This window comes from Rhopalosiphum maidis, chromosome 4, assembly GCF_003676215.2.
Source record: "Rhopalosiphum maidis isolate BTI-1 chromosome 4, ASM367621v3, whole genome shotgun sequence".
Taxonomy (NCBI): domain Eukaryota; kingdom Metazoa; phylum Arthropoda; class Insecta; order Hemiptera; family Aphididae; genus Rhopalosiphum; species Rhopalosiphum maidis.
This window is the reverse complement of record NC_040880.1, coordinates 22,043,539-22,067,138: the sequence shown is the minus strand read 5'-3', so window position 1 is coordinate 22,067,138 and position 23,600 is coordinate 22,043,539. Positions and strand designations below refer to the sequence as shown.

At 25.6% G+C, this 23,600-nt stretch overlaps 1 protein-coding gene across 4 annotated transcripts in view; it reads right to left on the bottom strand.

The window, feature by feature from the left end:
- LOC113548813 overlaps nucleotides 1–23,600 on the bottom strand; it is a 162,562-nt gene that overhangs the window by 42,462 nt on the left and 96,500 nt on the right. The window contains exon 1 of one of the 4 annotated variants that reach the window (XM_026949889.1): nucleotides 2,216–2,279. The exons of the other annotated variants lie outside the window; for them this stretch is intronic. The gene's annotated coding sequence lies outside the window, so the exon portion shown is untranslated. Of the gene's footprint in view, nucleotides 1–2,215; nucleotides 2,280–23,600 lie in introns of those variants that run through there. 4 annotated transcript variants of the gene reach the window in all.

The window sequence follows — 23,600 nt, the reverse complement described above, 5'->3', positions numbered from 1 at the left end:
AATTCGTTTACATTAACGTTAAGCTGTTGGTAAATATATTATTATGTAAAATATTGTTTACCACGGTTTTGAATATACTTCATAATAACGTCAAAATTAAATGGGCTTCTTTTTGTTTTTCACCATAGAAATTCTTTGTACAGAGTTAAAGAAACAAAATAATTAAGAGTCTACTAAATATTGTATAATTTTACGTAAGAATAACAAACAATCTTTTTAACTTATGTTATACAACAAAATGTGTTACTCTAAGACTGCAGTTGGGTATAAGCATATTGGAATAAGTATATAGTTTCCAAGTTCTGTTTTTCTTATTATATAAGACGTGAAGGTGGTTATGGCACCATTTTTAATTTCTTTCATAATGTTATACTATTTTATTTTAACGTGAACTTAAGTATTCCAAAAATTATAGTTAATTCATTTTTAGTCTTAAGATATTGGAAGCTATTAGAAATAAATAAATACAAAAAAAAAAAGTTTAGCCTATGATTAACTTTTTCGAAATGGTTGAATATTATGGCGTTGCCGAGTGCTGTGTGGGCGATTTTTTCGTCTTCATCACGGAACACTGTGTTAGAGTTTGTATTAGTGTTATTTGTTCAAATTCAAAACGAAATTATAATATATTGATACATTGATCAGGGATTTTTAATACAATTTAGGGATTTTTTTTGGCACATTTTTTTACCTCTGAGTTATCATATAAATATAAAAAAAAAAATCAATTAATATCAATACCACCTTGTTATCTATAAAGTGTAATAATAATATGCCATTTTAAATTGTTAAGAATACTACCTGTAAAAGTGCACCGGATTTTTCGTGTGCAGGATATGCAGGTCAATATATATTCCGTTCTATGTTGTTTCAAAAAATCGATTTCAGTACGTTGTACCATAACTCATTTTTTTCGGTTGAAACACACCGGTTAGGTATGGTAACACATTTCGTTTTGAAAACAATCAAATACACCGTCAATGTAGGTTTTTCATTGCTTAATACGTATTTAAATAAATATTTAAGTAATAACAATCCCCGTCGTAATGATAGCATAATAATAATAATATATAGAGCTAGATCATCAATACCACGCAGCCGGTTGAAACCAGAATAGAAAACGAGTAAAATATTTCTTCGATCTTTGTAATATTATGGTTTCGATATAAATTGTTAAATAATAGCACCAATATATACATTTCCTATGTTAAACCCACGTGCGTGGTACGTCGATAACATATTATACAGAGCGCCTTGCCGTTTTGCTTCACGTTACAAAGCTGTTCTACCAGCCTTAGCCTTCCATTTAAAATTTAAAACTTAGCAAACACTAATATTATTACAACAGCCTCATAACAATATAATTCTGCGTGCAAGGGGTAATAATGATAACAGAATAATTGTGCTTTTTAATTGCAGTACTTATTATAAACAGCACTTTGAATTTTAAAATATATAGTCTTTAGGAGTACATCATATATTTAAAAATTCCAAAAAACCGATTTCGAGTAACTGCACATCGTTTAATAAAAAAGGAATTAGCGTCATCAAAGAATCACCGTGTATATATTCCCAATGTATATACAGTAAATTATACTGCAGTAGCTGTACAGGGTTGTGTTTCGGGCGAATGTCCTCCGTTGTATATTATGCTTTATTCGATTTAATGACGCAAAACTCTTTGAAACGGCATCCCTTTAATTTATTATACAATATTGTTTTAACTCGAACCAAACTTGCAGCTGTCGGCTAAACGATGTTTTCAGCGTCCGTTTCACCTCGTCGTCGAATCCTCCCACGATGCAAGTCTTTCCCTTTGTCTCGTCCTCTTCCCGGTTTTTCTCTTTGAAATACCGTTTCTTTACACAGAGAACGAACTTTTTTCTCTCCACTCCTCGCCGTGTACACGACGCGCGTAGTATGACACCTAACCATAATACCGGTTACCGGTTACTACCCTTCTTTCACCCCCCCCCACTAACATTGTTATTGATATGATTACAATAATATCATATACGTTCATAGGGACGATGAGACGTTGTAGTTGTTATATTATACAGCGCACGCTATACGTGTAATCGTAGGCGTTCACGCAACAACTCTTTTCTTACGAATTAAACGATATATATACATATATATTATACGCAGTCGGTTTATACTTTATATAATTTAGATCCCCGGGGCAAAGCGCACAGCATTATATTACCGCGATTACCACGTCCGTCGCCGCGATTCGTTGTCACAATTCACACAAAGGACGCCGTCATTTTATCGTTTAGTTTTCTCTACGGCTACGATGTTGACGGTCCACTGGTCCAGCATAATAATAATAATAATAATAAGTTTTGATCATATATACGTATTACGCGTATACATCACACAGTTTATTATTATTGTACGCGGAATTCTCTTTATCTGGAAAAATAGTATATAAAGTAAAAATATTTTGTAAAAAAAAAAAAAAATAATAATAATAATATAATACTAATAAAATTATTTATTTTTTTTTTTTTATCAACAGACTGGATACCAATATAGAGCATATTATGACAGGACACACTCATCATAATCACTAATGTATTATATTGTATACCTGTCACCGCAGGCAAAACAATTAAAACTGTTAGGTTATCGAACTAAATCGTATTTTTTTCGACGTTTTTAATAGATTTTTAACGCGTAATAATAATTAATCGTTTTATATTTGAATACAAGTGGGTATTTAGGTACTAATTAGAATTTACTTTTTATCAACCTTTACATCCAATCGATTCAAGTACTTTTTTAAATTCGAATCTAAATGTAGTTAGTTTTTGTTTATTTAAATAGTATATATTTATATTAGTTAAAACACATTCCCAAATACTGCATTAGGTTTATCGCAAACAGTTTTATAAATCAGTATTACGATCTACGTCCTGCTGTTAATGTCCACAATAATATATCTTTTGCTTGGTTTAATATTTTTTTAAATTTGTTTTAGTAAATCCTAAATGTTGCATTTATTATATTTTGTAAATCGTTTTAACTGTCTGTGTTTTAAAATATTAAAATATTTGAATTGTCTATTTAATATTTAAATATCAACTTTTAGATTATTTAAGTACATTAATAGTAATGTTACACGTATAATTAAATAATTAAATATGTATACATTTAATCAAAGTCATTCAGACAAGACACATATAAAAAATTCAGTCAATAGGTACATGTAATGTAACTTTTTTTTAAACTAATTATGTTACAAATATAAAATGTATAAACTAATCAAAATACTAACATAATATGTCCTATAGGCGTCCTGAATTTAACGAATGTTTTTATACATTTTTTGCTGGTTACTAAAACTGTAATAAAAATATAATACAATCAATTTTTTTTAAAACATACAATAGATTTATTTTCTCATTTTAATAAAAATTTTAGATTACCAATCGTGTGTTCAATGATCAGCTGATTGGGGATTATAATTATATAATATGAGTATATTTAGTCCGGAGCAACTATATTATGCGTGTTTAAAAAACCCCGTCTGTTAATGTCGTTTCTACTAAAACTTTTTGATTTAAATAAAACTGCACTATCTTAGCTTAACTTCAAATTAAGTGTATATAATACATTTCGAGAAAAACACCTTAAAAATTACTCATTGTAATCGTTACTACCGCCAATCTTTTTTGAACCGAGCAAAACGCTAAGAAAAAGGAATAAAATAAACCATTTCCTTTCCTTAGAGTTTTGCGTTTAATGGTGTCGGTTGCAAGATGTGATACAGTAAACTTCATTAAGACGATTAATGATTGCGTTCAAAAGTCGGAAATAAAATTTATGATTAGTCTGTTGCTGGTTTAGTATAGAATAGAAATAATGTTTTATGGGTGAGCTTCCAGTCGATTAACTATACAGGTGATGTTTTCGACCTGTTGTGACTTGTAAAGGTGTTTGGAAAATAAAAAAATGGGTACAAATAAAATAAAACTTTATTTAGGTGTTAATAGTTACGTGTGTAATAATATAGAATTTGCCTATAGTACCTACATTAATATTATGATTATTACTTATTAGTTTATAATATATTTCGCATAGAAATTGAAATATCATAAAAAACTAACGTAAAACACAAATATAATATTCTATAGTTTAATTTTTAAGATAGAAAACGGGTTAATTTGCTTTTATGTTTAAGCTAACAATACAATATTCTAATCTGCTGAACGCAAATACGAGTATAACTATATACGGTCTGCATAGGTCAGAGGCAGAAAGCACATAGTATGCTGACATACTCTTAATAGGTTTCAAATGATTGCATATTGTATCATGAATATCTTTAGTAATAATTTTAATTTTAATAAATAATTTGAATTCATTAGCCTCTAGTCAATATTTTGTAAGAAAAAAAATGTTTATATAACAATAACATAAATTCTGTAAAACGTATTTAATAACATAATATAAAATAATTTATTTCTTAATGTTTTACTTTTTTAAATATAATATTCGGGTATGAAAATTATAAAAAATGTCTACAATATATCCCGAGATATAGTTTTAGGTAAACCAAGGCAGTACTTTTTATGATTTTCTAAAATTTGCTAATTTTATGTTTGTTCTAATACTAATCAGTGGATTTATATTTATTTATTTTTTCTTACTATTTTGATATCGACCCATTTTGTACAACTAACATCGTGATATGCTATAAATGTTGGTAGTTTTATTAATTTTTTTTAAAACAAACGTTATTTATTTATAATATATTTTGTAAGTGTGTACCTCATATATTAACATGTAAGAACTTATTTATTTTTCATGTGTTTCCAAAATTTTTAGAGTAACGAAATAAACATAAAATTGTATTTATTTGTAGGCGTAACTATACATAACACCACTTTAAATAATAAGCGATTTCAAAGACGAATTCATAAAATTGGATTACAATATTAATGGCAAGTCATTAATTGTATTTGCGCGACTGTTTTTCCACAAATAATAGCGACTAAACTGCTAATAAGCTCGTATTTATTGAAGCAGCTTCAATTCATTAGAGGATTTTTCGATTAAATTCAAATAAAAGAACGATTAAGAATTTTAAATTATTCAATTTTTGAAAAAGTAGGAATTTTATTTTACAATTTAATTACTTTTATACGAATTAATATAATATAATATACTGTACCTAACATACATCTTTAAGATATCCTCCGTAAATAATAGTATCTACAATTTGGAAAAATCATTTATAAATTCACAACTTAGTTAAAAATGGTAAAATAACCAAAATCATCAATCGTCAAATTATAATATAAGTACGAATTACATATTAAAAATATAGGTAGGTAATATTTTTAGCCTAGATCAACTATATTCTATTATACATTTTAATAATTTCAAAATATATTATAGAATTCAACTATAGTACAGTGTAATTAATTATCATTAGGTACAGTTAATATATTTATCAGCAAAAAAAAAAAAATAAATCTTTTCTGTGTCTACATTTTTGATTTCGGGAGAAATGAGACAAATATATAAAAAACAAAGTACACTAAAAACACTAAAAAAATATTCATATGATGTAATATAATATACTCGTATTATATTGTTCTCCATTTATTTGTTCTATTTGCTAGATAATTAAAAGCTAATATAATATGAACTAGGGTTAAGATGCCCAGACCGGGATGTGTGTCACGAAAATCTTAAAAAGATGTCAGAGAAATTTAATTCGTTAGTACTATAAATACGTATTGAAACATTTGATAATTTGTATCAGCTTTCTGCTAGAATCTACCGCTTTCGACATATTATCTATTTATTTAGCATTGCAATTTTGAGCAAACTCCCACTCGTTCTATGGAATTTCAAGGAATTCCGTCGAGTTGTGATTCCAGGAATTTACTATCCTTGATTACACAACATAATCGAACAAACGAATGTGGATATTCGCCAATAACACGGGCTAAAAATCACATGTAGGTTAACTGGTGCGTAGTACAATAATATTATTACAAATAAAGACATATTATTAGTTTAACAATATTATCCCATGAAACATATTTCTGCGCCAATGATTTATGGTTATTCCTTTTGCTCCAGTATTACCTACATGATGAATGTACAATTTTTTTTTCACAGTCAAAGAAATAGGTGGCACGTTAGACGAATTTAAATAATATGTTGCATAGTACCTGTTTCATTAAATTGTAAATAATAATATATACACTAACCGCGTGCATAAACAAAAACAAATATACATCGCATTACACCTACCTATGTAATATATTAAATGTACTTACGTGTAGACCTTTCCTTTATTTATATAAACACAAATGTCATGCACGTTTAAACGTACAACGTTCATTTTTGTTCATGTGCACTGTACAACATAATATTATGTATGACTTTGGGTGTACAACACGTTTGGATAGCACAGTTTAATACAATACTTTAAACGATCACTACCTAAAGCCAATCGATAATAACGTCACGACATAGGTAGATTAAAATATATACCGTAGATAGGCAACACTAATTACAATCATTTATAGTTCTTGGATAGTTAAATTTGAATATCACTAGTTGTGTATGGTGGTGCGAGGATGTGGTGATATTAAGTATCTACTCGTCTCCTACCACCACGTGCAGCTAATGGGTCAAATAAAAATAAAAATAACGGGCATTAAATATTAAATTATTACATTGGCGTTGCTTTTATCTATGGTGTATTTAAACTGTGTTCATACGGTTTGGATTTTTGTAGTAAGCGTTATAAATAATATAAATCGTTGATTTTATTTATTTGTTTTTAAATTATTATTTTATTGTTGTTTTTTCCCCCATAATGTCATTCATATTACAGACTTTAATAAAAAAAAATCACAGATGTGGCGCAGCAATTTTTCATTGCAAATAACACTCCGCAAGATTTCATTATTACAGAGCCGCTCCAAAGTTTTTTAGAGCCAGGGGAAAATTAATAATACGGTTCCTAGATTATTATAATACGATTACAGTAGTTATGATTTATTAGTTATTAATTATATATTAATAAGCTAGTCACCGCACGAGTCGGCTATGCTACATCAATACATACAATAATGAATTTCTACGAAGACAATTTAATATATATTTATTATCATTCTTCGACCACAAAATATCTACGAAAAATAGTTATAATTTAAAATAATTGGAAATAACCAAAAATATAGCCTGTTTAAGTAATATATTTACCAACTACAGTGATAAAATAAAAATGTGTAATTGAAATTGTATAAGGTAATACATAATTTTAGCAAATGATATGCCATAATGGGTACGCAAAATAGTCTATAAATAATAAATATAAAAATCAGAATATCTCGATGAAAAAGAAGTTTGAAATAAAATTTAAAGATTCAAAGATTTAAAGATTTTGAATTTATTAGGTTTATATTAAAATGTATATTCACTTACTTAGCTATCTATTAGTGATCAATCGACAGTGTACAAGCGAATATTATATTACGTTTTACGAACACATCTTCTCTTACTGTACAATATTATATTAAATATTTTAAAATTGTTTGATTTTGTGCAATTATTATTCATCTATACTATAGTTAGAGCATAATGTAACAATTTATTGTGTTTATTAGGTTTATCGTAGAATTTAAATTATATACTATTAAAACATCGTATATGACATATTATGTATATCGTAGTAATATGTTGTCAAAAACGTCAAACTTATCTTAATACGTTGATATAAAGTAAATTATTTTAAACGCCATGGCGGGAGGAAGAGGATGTGGATATGATCTATTATGAATACATAGGATTTCGAAATTCTGACAATGACTTTGTTTGTTAAACAAAGCTTAACAAAAACGACGAGTACTGTTTAATTAATTAATTTATTTTAAAATAATGGCATAATAATAATGAAGTGTTACAATTCTGTTTCTGATGAAGATTGCAGACAATTTTCAGGGTATTATTTAAAAAGAACAATATACTGGTTTATAGGTAATATACGTTTTATAGTCGGTTGTTGATGCAAGTACATACATCATAGTAAATACTAATATTAATATTGTAACCAAATTGATTTATAAAATACTAAAAATAAAAAGTAAATAAATAGATAAAAATAAACAATCAATAAATATAATTTTGTGATAATTCCGACTTACAGTACCACTAATACATAAGTAAATAAAACATGATATATGTACTAGTTTTATGTTACCTAAATGTACTAATACTGAATTTATTTTCTGCTGATAAATTCATAATTTATTATTTATCTATTTATTTTAATTGTTTGAATAAACTCTAATAATATTGTAAATCATATTATGTGGATTATTTAATTAGTGATATTTAATATTTTATTAATACATACACAATAACAAAAAAATGTATTAATTATAATAGTTTTAAATTATAAAATTATCACACAGCGATAATTCTATTTATTAATAAATAGGTACTTGTGCTAGTAAGAATAATAATACAACAAAAAATAATTTGAAAAATATTTATAAAATAATACAATATATTTTTTTACTATTACTACTAGTAATAGTGGTAAAAATATTACTTTTTCAAATAATTGTCGATTGAAATATTTTAAATAAAAATCGCCAATTTTGAAATTTCAACATAACATAATTTATGTAAACTTGAAGTAAGAAAATACTTAAAAAACGAGAAAGTCTAACGTCTGAATAAACTTTTCAATAACTTAAAATTTAACTTAGGAGTCTTTATTGTATTATTTGGTTGATTCTATGCAACTTAACAGAAGGATGTATTTTTAACGAAAAAAAGAAACGCTGCTCGAAATTGAAGCATTTCTCTTAAACTTAACCGTGTTCCATAAAATAACAAATTATTTGATATTAAATTTTGGACATACAAGTATAAGTACTTGCACTCATTTTAATCGTGTAAACATATGTTCTTACTAATGTTTGCAGCTATAACGACACTTCAAAAGATACATTTAGTTATTATAATACTGTAGTAATTACTAAAGAGGTACTTTGAACAAACAACCAATTATCAATGAGCAATGACGCCAGTAACCAATTATTTGTTAGTACAAAGTAGCGACATTTTGAAAACACGAAAAATCTGACTTATATTCTTATATAACTTATATGTTAATATTAATTTAAAAAATGAAATGTGTCCTAATCATGTTACATACGAAAGAATTTCATATAATAATATTTCTATATTCTAATTTTGAAATATTATTACTACTGATGTTAATTTTAAGTACCTAATTTTATATTAATCTTTTAAAAACTTTCATGAGAATTTTTTTTAGATAAATATTTAAAACGAAATCCCCGAGTTTTAATAACAACAAAGAGTTATCTCGTTAATTACAAAAATGATGCAGAATTCTAAAATCGTTTTAAACGCGTTTAGTTAAAGTAGATAATTTATTTTTATTTTTTCAGTTGTCAAAATATTATTAGGAGTTAATTTAAATAACCTTGTTTTTTATTCTGGAAATTTCCTAAACAACTAACTTTTTTGATTAAAGAACTGACATTTAAACGATAATTGCAGTTTTATCTCATTATATTATGTACCTTTAATAGGTAAAAGACGTATAATTAGTATAATATACAACTATTAAGTATAGTAATTAATAAAACTTACGTCGTTAAACTTAAAACTAATTTGTTTATAACTTGTAAGATTGTAAACATCAAAAGTTTACTTTATTTGAAGAATACATTTTATCAATATATACTATATATACCTATTTATATAATGTAAATAAAGCACAATTTATTAGAAAGTCAACTACAATGCTAAACAGTATCATCTGATTAATATAATTCGATATTGTAAAATTAAAAAATGTACTAAATACGTATTCAATCTTTATATCTATGTATAGTCTATAAATATAAAACTGATTAAATTACAATATTCGCACGAACTTTGATGACCAAAATACACTCCAAATAATGTCAAATAATAATATTAATAATAATAATAATACTACTAAAATAGGTATTCGAAGATTAATCACGTTTTTTGTCATTTTCACGTAGATGTTTGTGGATTTCTTTAGATATTAATGTATTTTACGAGGACGACACAGCCAATGAATATAATGAATTACGATATATATATATATATATATTAACTATTGCGTATTATTTATACCTATAGAAAATATATAGATGATAATATAGCTAAAGCTTAACCTCGAAATATCTCTTATATAAACTTAAAAAACACATAACCATCGATACAAACAAATAGTTCAATTTCGAGAAAAAGTTCGAAATGTTGATCCACACAAATCCAATAACATAAACATCATGTGACATAATTATACTCTTTTATTTCAAAACAATATATATTTTATCGAACCATTCGAAAATTTTTACCAGGATGAATTATAGTCATCGGATAAGTCAAATATCTATTTCGTAGACAGTGATCATTTTAACGATAATCGTTTTTCGTATAAATTGATTAAAAACTGAACGGAAAAAAAATAATCAAACAATCCAGCAAAACTTTAATGAACAGTGCACTACATACAGAACTACATATCGTTTGGGAAATTAAAAAAATAATATTATTAACATCAGTGCACATGTTTATTATTTACGACGAATATAGACTTCTAGGGCTTACAATATTATGTATTTCTATATTATACTATACACGAAAGTTTCGGGAATATAGTTGTTAAACATTATTATATCGTATAACTTGCGATTGTAGCTAGATGTCGTAATGTAGAAAACCACATGAGAATATAATTTATACAGACTAAGACACTCAGTCACTAATAATAATAATAATATGAAGTTTATTAACTAAGTTAATGTTTTGATATAGAATAATAATAATAATTATACAATTTGTTGAAATAATACATAAAAACGTGAAAAAAGGGTTAAGCGAATATAAAAGTTTGAGTCGCACACGCCTCCACCTACTGCTCTAAATAAAATTAAGTTGTTCTTGCTAAATCTTTAACGAAATGTTTGTACAGTATAAACTATATAAAATGCATATATATTGTATATTATGTACTCGAACAATGGGGAATATATTTTTTTCTTGTTTATTATAAAATATAATTTATATATTGTAATGTAAATTTATTATAATATAAAATATTAATAATTATTATATACATTTCAAAAACACTTTATTAGTTATCTTAATAGACCTTCTAATATTATTATATACAAACGATATATTATCACAAACAAATATTTATTTAGTTTGATATTTTTATTTTTAAGCACAATTTTTTCTTTCTTTATTTAGATTGAAAGTTGACTTTTGTTTTTTTTTTTGTTTAGTAAATCTTAGTAAAATAAAAATGTATTTACTTTATAATTTTTTTTGATTTTTTCATAGTAGACTACAATATTTTCTGTAAGTAGGTACTATAAGCTCTGCCTTAATTATAAATTCTCTGTTGAGAGTTTAAAACAAATAATACAGCGTCGGCCTGATAAATAAACAATTTATAAAGCTCTTTAAGTAGTTTTTGTACAGAGTTTTTTAGTCATAATTCTTAATTTATTATTTTTCTTAACATCCCGCGAGAACGCTAATTAAAATTGTATTCATGTTTTTTTTTCAATATCAATGGGAATTTTGTCTCATAGATTTTTTTTAGATTTACGATATTTTGCTTAGGTTGCATATTTCTGAATACATTACTAAGCTTAACAACCAGAAAATCAAAATAGAAATTTAACCAAGATAATATGCATACAATTCCAAATAATAATAACATTTAGACATACATATAATATAATGTTTTATTATTTTACTGTTTCATTGCTCTTTAATAGTTATTTATGTCATAAATATAATAACAATATAAGTATTATACGTTATAAATTATAATTCTGTTTATTGTTCTAAATATCTACTCAATACAATAGACATTTAAATGGAGTTTACTTAACTATATATTATAATGTGATTTTTGTACTGCAGTTTCAATCATCTGATATTTTGCAATAAGATTGTATTGGCGCATTGTTTGCATGCAGTGTACGACAATCGTTGGAAATTAATCATTTAATTAGTTTATTAAACGCAAGTATACTATTATGAATATACTAATATAAATATGTCCATATTTCTATAGTAATATGCTATAATTTTTCCAATTCAAGTTTGTCTTTACTACTCATCGCGTAAGAAATACAGACGAAATACTCGGCAAATTAAAAGTTAATGTTTATTATTTGTATTCATACATATATATATATATATATATATACATATATAACATTACACGACTACATGTAAATTATAATTCCGGCAAACCACACGCATATTATTATTGCCAGAATTGATTTATTATTTTATGCTTAAATATACAGTGTGTTATAGTGTACTATTATTATTGAATAACAAACATAATAATAATAATTTTTATTGTTGAATTATAATTTTAAGTTTGTAATTTAATAACGTTAATAACAGATTAAATCCAATGATTTTAAAATGTACCTACATGATATTTTTTTGTAATATATACATTTTTATCAATCTACTTTGACTTGTGTGAGAATGTCGAGGAAAAAAAATATTGGGCATAGTGGAGTTATTTTACTTAACGGTATTGAACATTTCTAACTTTCGTCGTGAGAAATAATGCACTTAGATTTTAGATAAATTCGTTGATAAAGAAGAATGCTGGAAGCTGTCAATACTCAATAAAAAGAACTGTTGCAGCTAACGGTTAAAAATGTTAGGTTGACTAATACACTTTAACAGGCACCTCTAAGACGATAATATGCATAGACTGTGAGTTTCTCAGCGATTTTTATAAACTATAAAACACATATCGTAGTTGGAAATAAATTTAAATCAGTGTTTGTCGGAATAAAAAGCTATGAATATTATTCATTATTCACGACAATAAAATGTCTGTTTAAAGAATAATTATTAAATTATTAGATAATTTAAATCTAAATATACACATTATAATATATAGTACTTACTTAGAAGGTATTAAAAAAAGATAATATTAATTTCATAAAAGTTATCAGTCATCGTTAAAAATATAAATAATGTATTGTTATATTTGAATAATATATTATTTTATTGAAAAGAAATCCTTCTAATTCTTTTTAAATTAAACAAATAAAATAATTATCAGTGGGTGGTAGATTCACAAATTGTTCATTTTTGTTATGAATGTATCAATATATTCGTAATGTCATACGGATAATAAATAAGTAAACAGATTATGCGTTAACTATACAAATATTATTAAGTTATTCATAAACGAACTATTCATAATGCAAATAGTTATAAGATAGAATAAATGTGACCCATTAATAAATAGAGTGGGAGTAGCCCATTCGTTTTATACTCTTTGTTTTCTTAAATAATGGTAATTTATTATTGTATGTGAGTTTACCGTGTATTATACTCTTGGTCGTATATACTTTAAGTTTGTTTGCTTTTGGAGGGTTTCAAACCTGCAGGGTGTTATAACTCTTTTTTAAAAGTTTTGGGAATTTTCAATATGTTTCTTATCTTGCAAGTGAGAGTGCGTCATACATTTAAATAAATTGTATTACAATTTTCGCCTACAACACTAGAGAATATTCAAATAAGGTATTAAGTACTTTATGAAATATTAAACGCGATTCAAAACCGTGTGTCAAATACCTATTATTACTCACTTCACGCACGTGGACATATTATAATAGTATAATACCTATGTAGTGTTTTAAAATACCTACACGTACATTGTACATTGTATATATAATAACATTATGAACACTTGTTGGAAATTTATACTTTCGTCATTATTTTCGACATGATGTTGTACATATTATGTAATATAATGTAATGTATTCGTAGTCTCGGAGTCTATTTTACGTGATTGCCAGAGAGGGTGGGTGGTTTTATCCGATGCGTCCAATAAAGGTCTTCCTATGGGGTCTGAAGTTATTTTATTGTTTACAGTATAATATACTGTTCTATAAAATGTAGAAACATGTATAGGTACATAACTATACTGGATATGTCGAAATCTTTATTTACCAAATAGAAAAGTATGTGTTTCAAAATGTAAGACTACGTAGGTATGTTGTTCCAGTGTAATTTATGTCTAAAGTAAATGCTCATCTTGTCAAATATATTTATCACTTGCCACAACATTTCAGACCTGCCCAAAGGGACACAGGTGCCCCAACAAAACTTTCGATTATACGTACAATGAATGCTTACATACGTTTTTTATCAGGCGTAATGATATATTTTTATAATTTACCAGAGGGCTTTTCTCCATGCTGCACTCACCGACCTTTTAGATTTTACCAACCCCTTAGGAATTCTGTGTAAAATGCCTTTTAAATTTTAGCATTTATATAACTATTATTTATTTTTTAGTTTCAATTATTTTTATTGGTTGTCAATGTAATTGCGAAATACTGGAAAATATTTAAAAACTTTTTTTTTTTTATAATAACAAAGAAATAATAAAACATGCCATGTACCTATATCAGATTGAACACATATATACCTATACATCCAATAACTTATAATACAGAAACATCGGAAACCTATCACTGACCTCAGAGAATTCATTTTCAAATAATATCTTTACAAAATGTTATCCCTAGTTCGCTACAACTCTATTTATATATAATGATTAACCAAATACGTTCATCACCGTTTTCTCATTTAATGGTGAATCGATTCAAATTCTGATTCTTAGAATTTCATCTGTACTTAAAGAATGTCTTATGGAGATATAAATTTTTAGAAAAGTATAAAATATAATGTTTGATTTTGGATAGTATTTATTATATTTGGATTACTTTTAAAAATTATAAATGTTAATTGATTGATTTTAATTTTATTGATGAGTTTATATTATAATTACTATAATTACCTAATTTATAATTACTTATTATTATGAACATTTTAAATATCCTAGGTCCTATATTTTCCAAACCCATTATCATGAATCTGTTATCCTTAGTAAACAAAGTTAAATAAATTAAAATATGTTTGTTCAAATTTTGATTTTAATAAGTCGCCATTTTTAAAAAAATTATCCACTAAATAATTTATGCCAGAAAAAGGAAGCTGTCATTTGAGAAACAGAAGTTTATACTTTGGAAAGTTAGGTTAGGTTATATGTATTTAAAATTCTGATAATCAAATTTTGAACAGGTAGCTGCATTATTACTGTATAATACTTATATTGTATTATATAGTTTATATCGTATTTTGAGTTATATCCATGTTCTTTATGGATAGGCGTCTCATATTTTCCTATTATTATAAAAGAAAATGAAACGAAGTAAAATAAAATGTAATATTAGGTTTACGGATAGTTTCGATTTTTATGCACATTTTATATGACACTGCGTGTGAGGTAAAAATCGTCGGTTTTACTATAATAGTGTATATGTTATTATATTATCTGCTACGCCAACCCTTTGTGTGAATTCATTTGTTATTATTATTTTTCCATCTGACAGTCTATATAGTCATATAGCTAGTGCAGAGTGACTTGATTGTACACGTACGAAGGTGGGTACAAAATATACTAACGGTGTATAAAAGTACCTATCTCACACAGAAAAACTGCAACAAGTCTTCCGCTCGCGTGATTTCCGTCTACATTCTTAGTGCATGTATATTGTATACAGCATAAATCAGAGACGGTGAACCTTTTAGTATCTGTAAGCAGGCGCGAAATAGTTTAAGAACACACGCATTAAACATTCAAATCAAATATTTACTGTAACATTTAAACTTGACATTATTTACTATAACATATCAATCAATCTGAACACTATTAAAAGTCAATAAAAAAGTGGTAATTTAAAATAAAAGATTAATTCAGAGGACTTTTCTGTCACTCAATGAGAATTGCAGGTTTCGGTTTTAATATGAAATATTAATAATTATTATTTCACGATATTTTTGTGAGCCATACATCATAATTCATAAGCATTCAGGGTAAGATTAAGGATTAATGTGTGTTTAAAAGTAATGATTTTATAATATGCGTTCTAGTAACTAAATTAGTAATTACATCATAGATGTATTTTTTTTTTTATTTTAATAAGTAGTGTGTGCACATGCCACATTCATAACAATATAAGGATGTGAATATGTAGAAAATTAAATCGTTTTTACTATAAGACAAATTTTCCTAAACATAGTGTTTGAATTGGATATAAGTACTATAACTTTAATTTTGCATTTAATTTTTTTTTATATTGTTACTTACGTAATTTTTTAATAATTACCACCAATTAAAACATGTTTCACTTATTCTATGAACTGTGTTTTAACTTTCGTCTTATAAATATGTTATACGTTGAGTAAACACGTCGCGCGTCGCACATATTTAAGAATATCTTTTATTTAAAATATTTTATCTTCGATTTTAAAAAAAATATAATTCTATAGTATATATAGTTATATACTATATAGTTTATGTATTTATACTGAATTGTTTATAAAAGTGTGTAAAAGATAATTACTATTCCGGAATAAATGATTTACATTACTGAATTTGGTGAATAGAAAATATTAGTTACTTTTTGATGAGCGTATTATATTGATGGTTCGACTTGTCGGGTATTTTTTTGTAAAAATCTGAAGCAGAATTATCTTATAAAAATCTAAATTAAAAAAATAATAAACATATATTAACAAGTAAATTGTTTTTTGTTTTTATTTAAAGCAGTTTAAGTTTAGATGAGCTGGCCAATAGAAATGTAGATTATACGTACCTATATATCATATAAGTATATTTATAAATTTATATATAAATGTATTGTTGTAATAATTTACTCATGAAACTGTATAAAAACACAAGAAATCACTTAGGAAATTAGTAAGTAACCAGCTAAATTGAGGCACTCACTACATACATATATATATATATATGATGTATAATTTACATTCAGTGTACACTTAGTATGTGATTAGAAGTCGTTTGAAGACAAACGACATACGCCCCAGGCAATGTCTTGAAAACATTCGAAAACTATACAATATTGTGGAAACATCGTCGACAATGACACAATGTACGTGAAAAGTTTACAAACAGCGAAGTGCAGGACTTTTATTCGCTCGTCTTGCGATATTATAAAGTCCAAATGACGACGTATAGCAGACTTCTCTACGCGCAACGCTAGACCTGATGGTTAGATTAACTGAAGTCTTGTTGTATATTATTATATTATACTGCATATAACATATAAATATGTAGGTATTTATGTATACAACTCTCCGAAGTACTGTCCCCGCGCGACTATTACTTTATTTTCCTAGTGATTTAAAATGTGTTCAACGGCATACAGATTATAAAATATATTATAAATGTATGTATACCATAAAGTATCTTGTATAAATGCATATAATAGGTAGGTATAGTTGGTCCATTATTCCGATCTTCTATACTTTCTATACTTATGACTTATACACTTACAACTAATGGTTCGAAATTTAATTTTTACAAATCAAAATACTCCAAATAATATTCAGCTTAGGAATATGAAATTAAAAATACAAATTTTGAATCTTATTCATAAGAGTAAAAATACAATTTTTTTTTCAAAAAGATTGTTTTGAAATTACTTAAAATTATATACAAGAAATATTTTTGGAAACATTATTGCTTTCTAAAATAATAAATGTCTATTACGTTAAATAGATCATCTCCTACAGTAATTTATATCATACAGGTTATTTCTACCTAATAATCTATACGGTTATTCTACGCGATTTCCGCCAACAGACAACTATATTTGTGATTCTTTTATTGAAATTACTAATCTAATTTTAAAATATTATATTATTATTAATCAAAATAAATAAGTTTTTAAAATAGGTATACTAAAATTGTAGTAATTATATACTCTGCAACGATTTACAGATTACTGACTCGTCTTTAAGGTCGCACTCAGTTAATTTGTTTAAGTTACAACGCACAGGAATGTTGAGTGTATACATAAATTATTTCCAATGCCAGTAGTCGGGTTTGAATCGCAAAGTAGAGACTAATAGCCTTTAACTTTACATTTTTAACATAATATTTTAAATTGATTTACTATTATCATTTCCAAATGCTGTCTGATATATAGACCCTGTGAATATATATTATAAACTGGCCACATAAAACAATATAACTAACGAAATTAAAAAAAAAATATAATGTATTTTTAGTAATAGTACTTGGGAATATAAATTTTTTTTTCAATTTGAAAGATTCTATGGTGAGTTGGATACCTACTACTCGTGTATAATACAAACGAGTTACATTTATAGACATATATTAATAGTGCACCATATCCAATTACATCAATATAACTATATTATTTTTAGTAAAGCTCCTCACCACTTGACCAACACCATAAAGTTTAAGACAATTGTTTACAATTCACCAAAGCTTTAGTTATTTTTTTGTTTCACTTACATACTCTTGACGTTAAAAGGTTAGAGTTAGTTAAACGTATAAACATTTAATTTGTTAGCTATACAATTTTCCACAAATATATAATAATTTATTGAACATCATTATATTATATAATATCTAGTTTAATTCGGACGGAAAATAATATACCTATGTAAGAAATAATATTATATTGATTAAAATACAAGTTCTTTTTTTTTTGTATATTCTGGAATGCATTCTTAAAAGGAAAAATATACTTAATCAAATTTGAATTTTATGGTAAACGTTAAAAACCAATTGCAGATGATTACGGAGATTTTTTAACAATATAATCATTCTGAATTACGATTGACTTTCAGTCGACGTTAATAGTATATAACACAAAACCGAAATCACTGAACCACGTAATTATAAATTAGAAATATTTCTTTATTTATTATAGCTATCTTTTTTCCACAATATCTATTTAGCGTTCCGATCGCCCGTTTCGGATTAGAAGATACCTATATTTCATTACTTTGATTGATGACGTTCGCGAGCCATTGGGTGAAATAAAAACACCAAACAAAATTATATTATCGCCGAAAAAAAATGTACGCACAGACTACCAGAAATATTACTAGTCGATACAGTGTAACATCACACATTATACGTCTATCTACAATGTATCGAACAATAGTAGGGTTAATAAATCAAATAAGAAAAATAATACCTGTGAAGACTGAGGTGCGAATTATGGTCAAGTATATAAATTGATGTGGTAGGTGGAAAAAATGACGTACCATTGTTCATTTTTAGAAAATAAATAATATTTCAAATTCGCCCACGACGCTTTTTAATACAATAACAATTGTTTACTAATGTCTATAACCTGCAAATGTTATGTAAAAAACAGTTTTTTAATTTTTGAAAAGTTTACAGGCGACGGAAATTCAATGGCCACATCTAATTGGTGTAAATACTTGAAAAATTTCATTAAATGCAAAACCTTATCTCTAGTCGTATACATTATAATTTATAAATGTTAATGCCAAGTGTGGTTATATATAATGATGATTATAAACGTTTTATGTAGGGTGATTCATCAAGCACGCTCAATCCCATTTTTTTTCTTGAATAATTAGTTAATTCAAATTTTGTTTTTTTTAGAAATAAAACGTTTTATACATAATTTAAGGAGTTTCCTGTATATCAATACAAACTTTTTTTTTCAAATGTGAACCAACAAAATCAGATAATTTTAAAAATGTTGATATATTTAAATATAAAATTTGAACTAGTAGTTTTTGAGTTATACAAATATATACACCGAGGATAATAGTTTTTAAAAACTTTAAAATACAATTAATAATATTTAATTTAGAACTTATTTTATTTGAACAATTTTAATAAAATATAAAATGTCGGTAGATTAAAATTAATTACTATGCTTTTCAAATCCACATAGGCCCTTATAATTTCCATATGGATATCAGTTATCATGTAGTAAAAAATATCGTTCACAAGTAGGCATACTTAGAAATTCAAAAGTCATAACTTGATTTTAAATTTATTATTACTTGAAAAAAAGGATAAGCATGTTTGGTAAATTATCCTATATAATAGCGGATACCATAAATATATAATTTTAATATTTTACTATAGAGTTCATTTTTAAGGACCTCTTTCTAAATAATCATTATAATAGTTGAATAATTTAAATACTGCTATTACGTTTTAAATTATTCAAAAATGAATATTATGCAATAGTTAAATTTTATAGTAAAATAATTTAATAATTAAAACTATTAGAACAAAATAATTAAAATATTGAATGAATACAAATGTTAGATTGCCACAAAATCGCTGACACATAATAAACGAACATAATATTTTATTTTATATTTTTCTGTAAGTTATTTTTTATGTTGGTATCGAACTAAATAAAAAAAGTAAATAAATAAACTTTTAAACATTCCAATATAATTTGTTTTAAAAATTATTATCTGTACCAAAAACATTTTTTTTTTTTTTTGAATTGTATTCATTTTTTGAGTTTTAATATTTTATGTTTATGTATTATCTTTTTTGTTATACCCACGTTAAATAAAACAAAAATAGAAGTATCCAATAAGCCACAGTGTTTATCGTAAATACGATTTAATGTATAAAACTTTTTAATGACTATATAGGACTATTTATTGATTGATTATTAATATCATTCAACACTGACTGATACATTTGGGAAATGTTATTTTTTCAACGTGAATTTTTTTTATTGAAAATCATAAACAATAAATATTGAATGAATGAATTGAAAGCTGAATAAAAAGTTTACGAAAATAAACGTAATAAAAGCACTGTTACCTGTGTTAAAACATTGTTTAAATTTAAAAGCTGACTGACATTATACAAACAATCTACTGTTTCGTAAAAAGTCTAATAGAAAAAAAAGTTAACATCTATTACATGTATGTATTACTAATGTTTTTACTCAAATTTTAATTTTGTTCTAACAATAATATTACCAATGCTTTGATTTTTATTTCTAGAATATTGAATACATTTGTTATAGGTATTTAAAATTAATAGTTGGTATAAAGGTAAATTTTATTCCTAAGAGCCAGTATTGTAAAGTATTTAAATACTTTATCATGTACGTATATATATATTTGAGAATCAAATATTTTTATATAATTTTCTTTTCAAAATACAAAACAGATATTTGTTATATTATAGATTATTTTGTATAATATTTAATTCAATTATTCCTTATATGTATAATTAAAATCAAGCTATTAAATATTTATTTATTTTCATATTTCAGTATATATAGGATGAAGTAGGTTTAAATATGTCAAATAGTTATTGTTAATTATAAAATTATTTTAGGTACTACAATCAAACAAGCAAAATTAAAAAAAGTATTTATATAAGTATTTGTTAAGTATACACACCTACTAAAATGCATACTAAATATTTGTATTATAGCTTTTGTTAAAAGTAATTGAAATTTATTTTAAATACTTCCTGAATGGATGTAATTTTTGCTTTATTTAAATATAAATTTTAAAAGTGTTTTTTTACAAGACTTTTAATAGCATGCAGCTTTCTAACAGTATTTATTATAACCGCATCTTACGGCCGAAAATAATGTACATTGTACAGCAAACCCATTTATGCTGTTGTAATTTTAAAATACGAGTGAATTATTGTACCTACCAATATTAGTATACCAAAAGTATAAATCGATTTTTTTTTTTTTTTTAATTTTAATATTTCAATATCGATAATGTGTGTTAGTATGTAAATTGGCAGCATAAATATACAGTTGCTAATTTAATTAAAATATTGAAAATAACCAATTTTTCTTACCGTTTACTTGATGAAACATCAATTATTAATAGTAAAAAAACTAAACGAGTTCAGCAGACTTTTTCTCAACTATATATTTAAATTAAATTAAATGTATATAGTACGTACTATAAATTACCAAACAGAGGTTATAGAAAAAATATATAATATAAAACAAAAAATTCAAATTTAATAAACTTTTTTTTTTTTTTTACTTTTTCTTAACTTTATTTTCGTCAATTTTAGGTTTAGAATACAAGTTGATAGATTAAAATTACTTGCAAAAAAACGATAAACTAGGAAATTATATTTAAAATCGAAGTTGCTTTTAAAAAAAATAAAATTGTGTGGCGCATGCACAAAATACACGAGTTCAAAATAATTGTAAGTCATAGAAATGTATGATCCATTATTTTGGTTTAATTTTACACAAACAGATTTGAAAAATGTTTACAGGGTAATGAGTGATAAAGTGTACCTTATTTCAGTGGACACACAGTATATCATTACGACATCGAAATAATTACACGATTAATTTATACTTATATTTATAAATTATAATCGTCAAAGTCTATTTGAAAACAATTATTTTCGGCGGAAATTGATATTATAACGTTACGCTAAAATTACTTCGAAATGAAACGAAAATCGGTTTACTCCCCACGTGCGCATTTTATCCTCTCTATAAATATTATTATAATAATGCTTATAAATCTTTGCATTTTAGTAAATAATTATGTTTACTAAAAGTATGCAATTCGAATGTATATTATTTATCGTATTGAAAACATCGTACCCATAACAAAACGTAAATGCCATTCGTTAATATTTATATTTCAGTTTGTGCATTGTGGTATAAATAATATTATAATATTAAATTTCAAGCTGTGCCGAATTATATCCAACTCGTAGAATTATAATCATACCGTAGCTATACACATGAGAGGAGGAAACCGCGCCTTTGCGGCAGATTTAAAGGTATTTAGGATATTTCGTTTATCATTTTATATCTACCAACCTACCTAATAATAATATTACCACTGAGATAGATAGCAACTACTGGAGTGCGGACTCTGTTCCGAAAAACGAGCTGTCGCGTTGAGCGTTACCCCCATCACCGAATGGCAAAAACCCGTAGTTTATACACGCAACTATAGAGATAGGATGATTCAGTCACTTCGATTTAAAATCAATTTTTTTGAAATATAACACATTTTACTGGACTATTAAATTTAATAAGTTTTTATAATTAAAATTACACAGCAATACAGCATTAATGTTGTAACCTGGTTATAATTGGAGCGTTCCGACGTACCTTACGAATAATTTGTTAAAGGGAACGTTTTTTAACCACATTTAGAGGTAGAGTAACTGAGTCCCCACTTTAACCCCTGACCTCTGAGTATAAATTAATATAAGTAGTTCATACTAGAATATGTACTTTTAAAATGTTGATATATTAAACTTTAGAATTCCTTTTTTAAAAGGAAAAAAATAAGCATAGAGCCATTGAATTTGTACAAAATGAAAGATCATATGTAGAATCTTATTCAGAAAATGAAAATGACATTAACATATTTTTAGATAAACTGAATTAAACACATATTTAGGATAATATTTTAATGAAATATTAAATTACATTTCTGGTTACATTGTTAGAAGTATTATGTCAAAAGTGGTGTGTGACTTTTGTATAAGTAATCAATTTGACCATAGTTATATAAATAATTTAACGTTTACAAAGTCAGTTTAAGGTAAATTAATTAATGTTTCAAAATCAGTCATATTAATTGTACAACATTTAGAAAAAGCATTCCAGGTTATTGTTGTC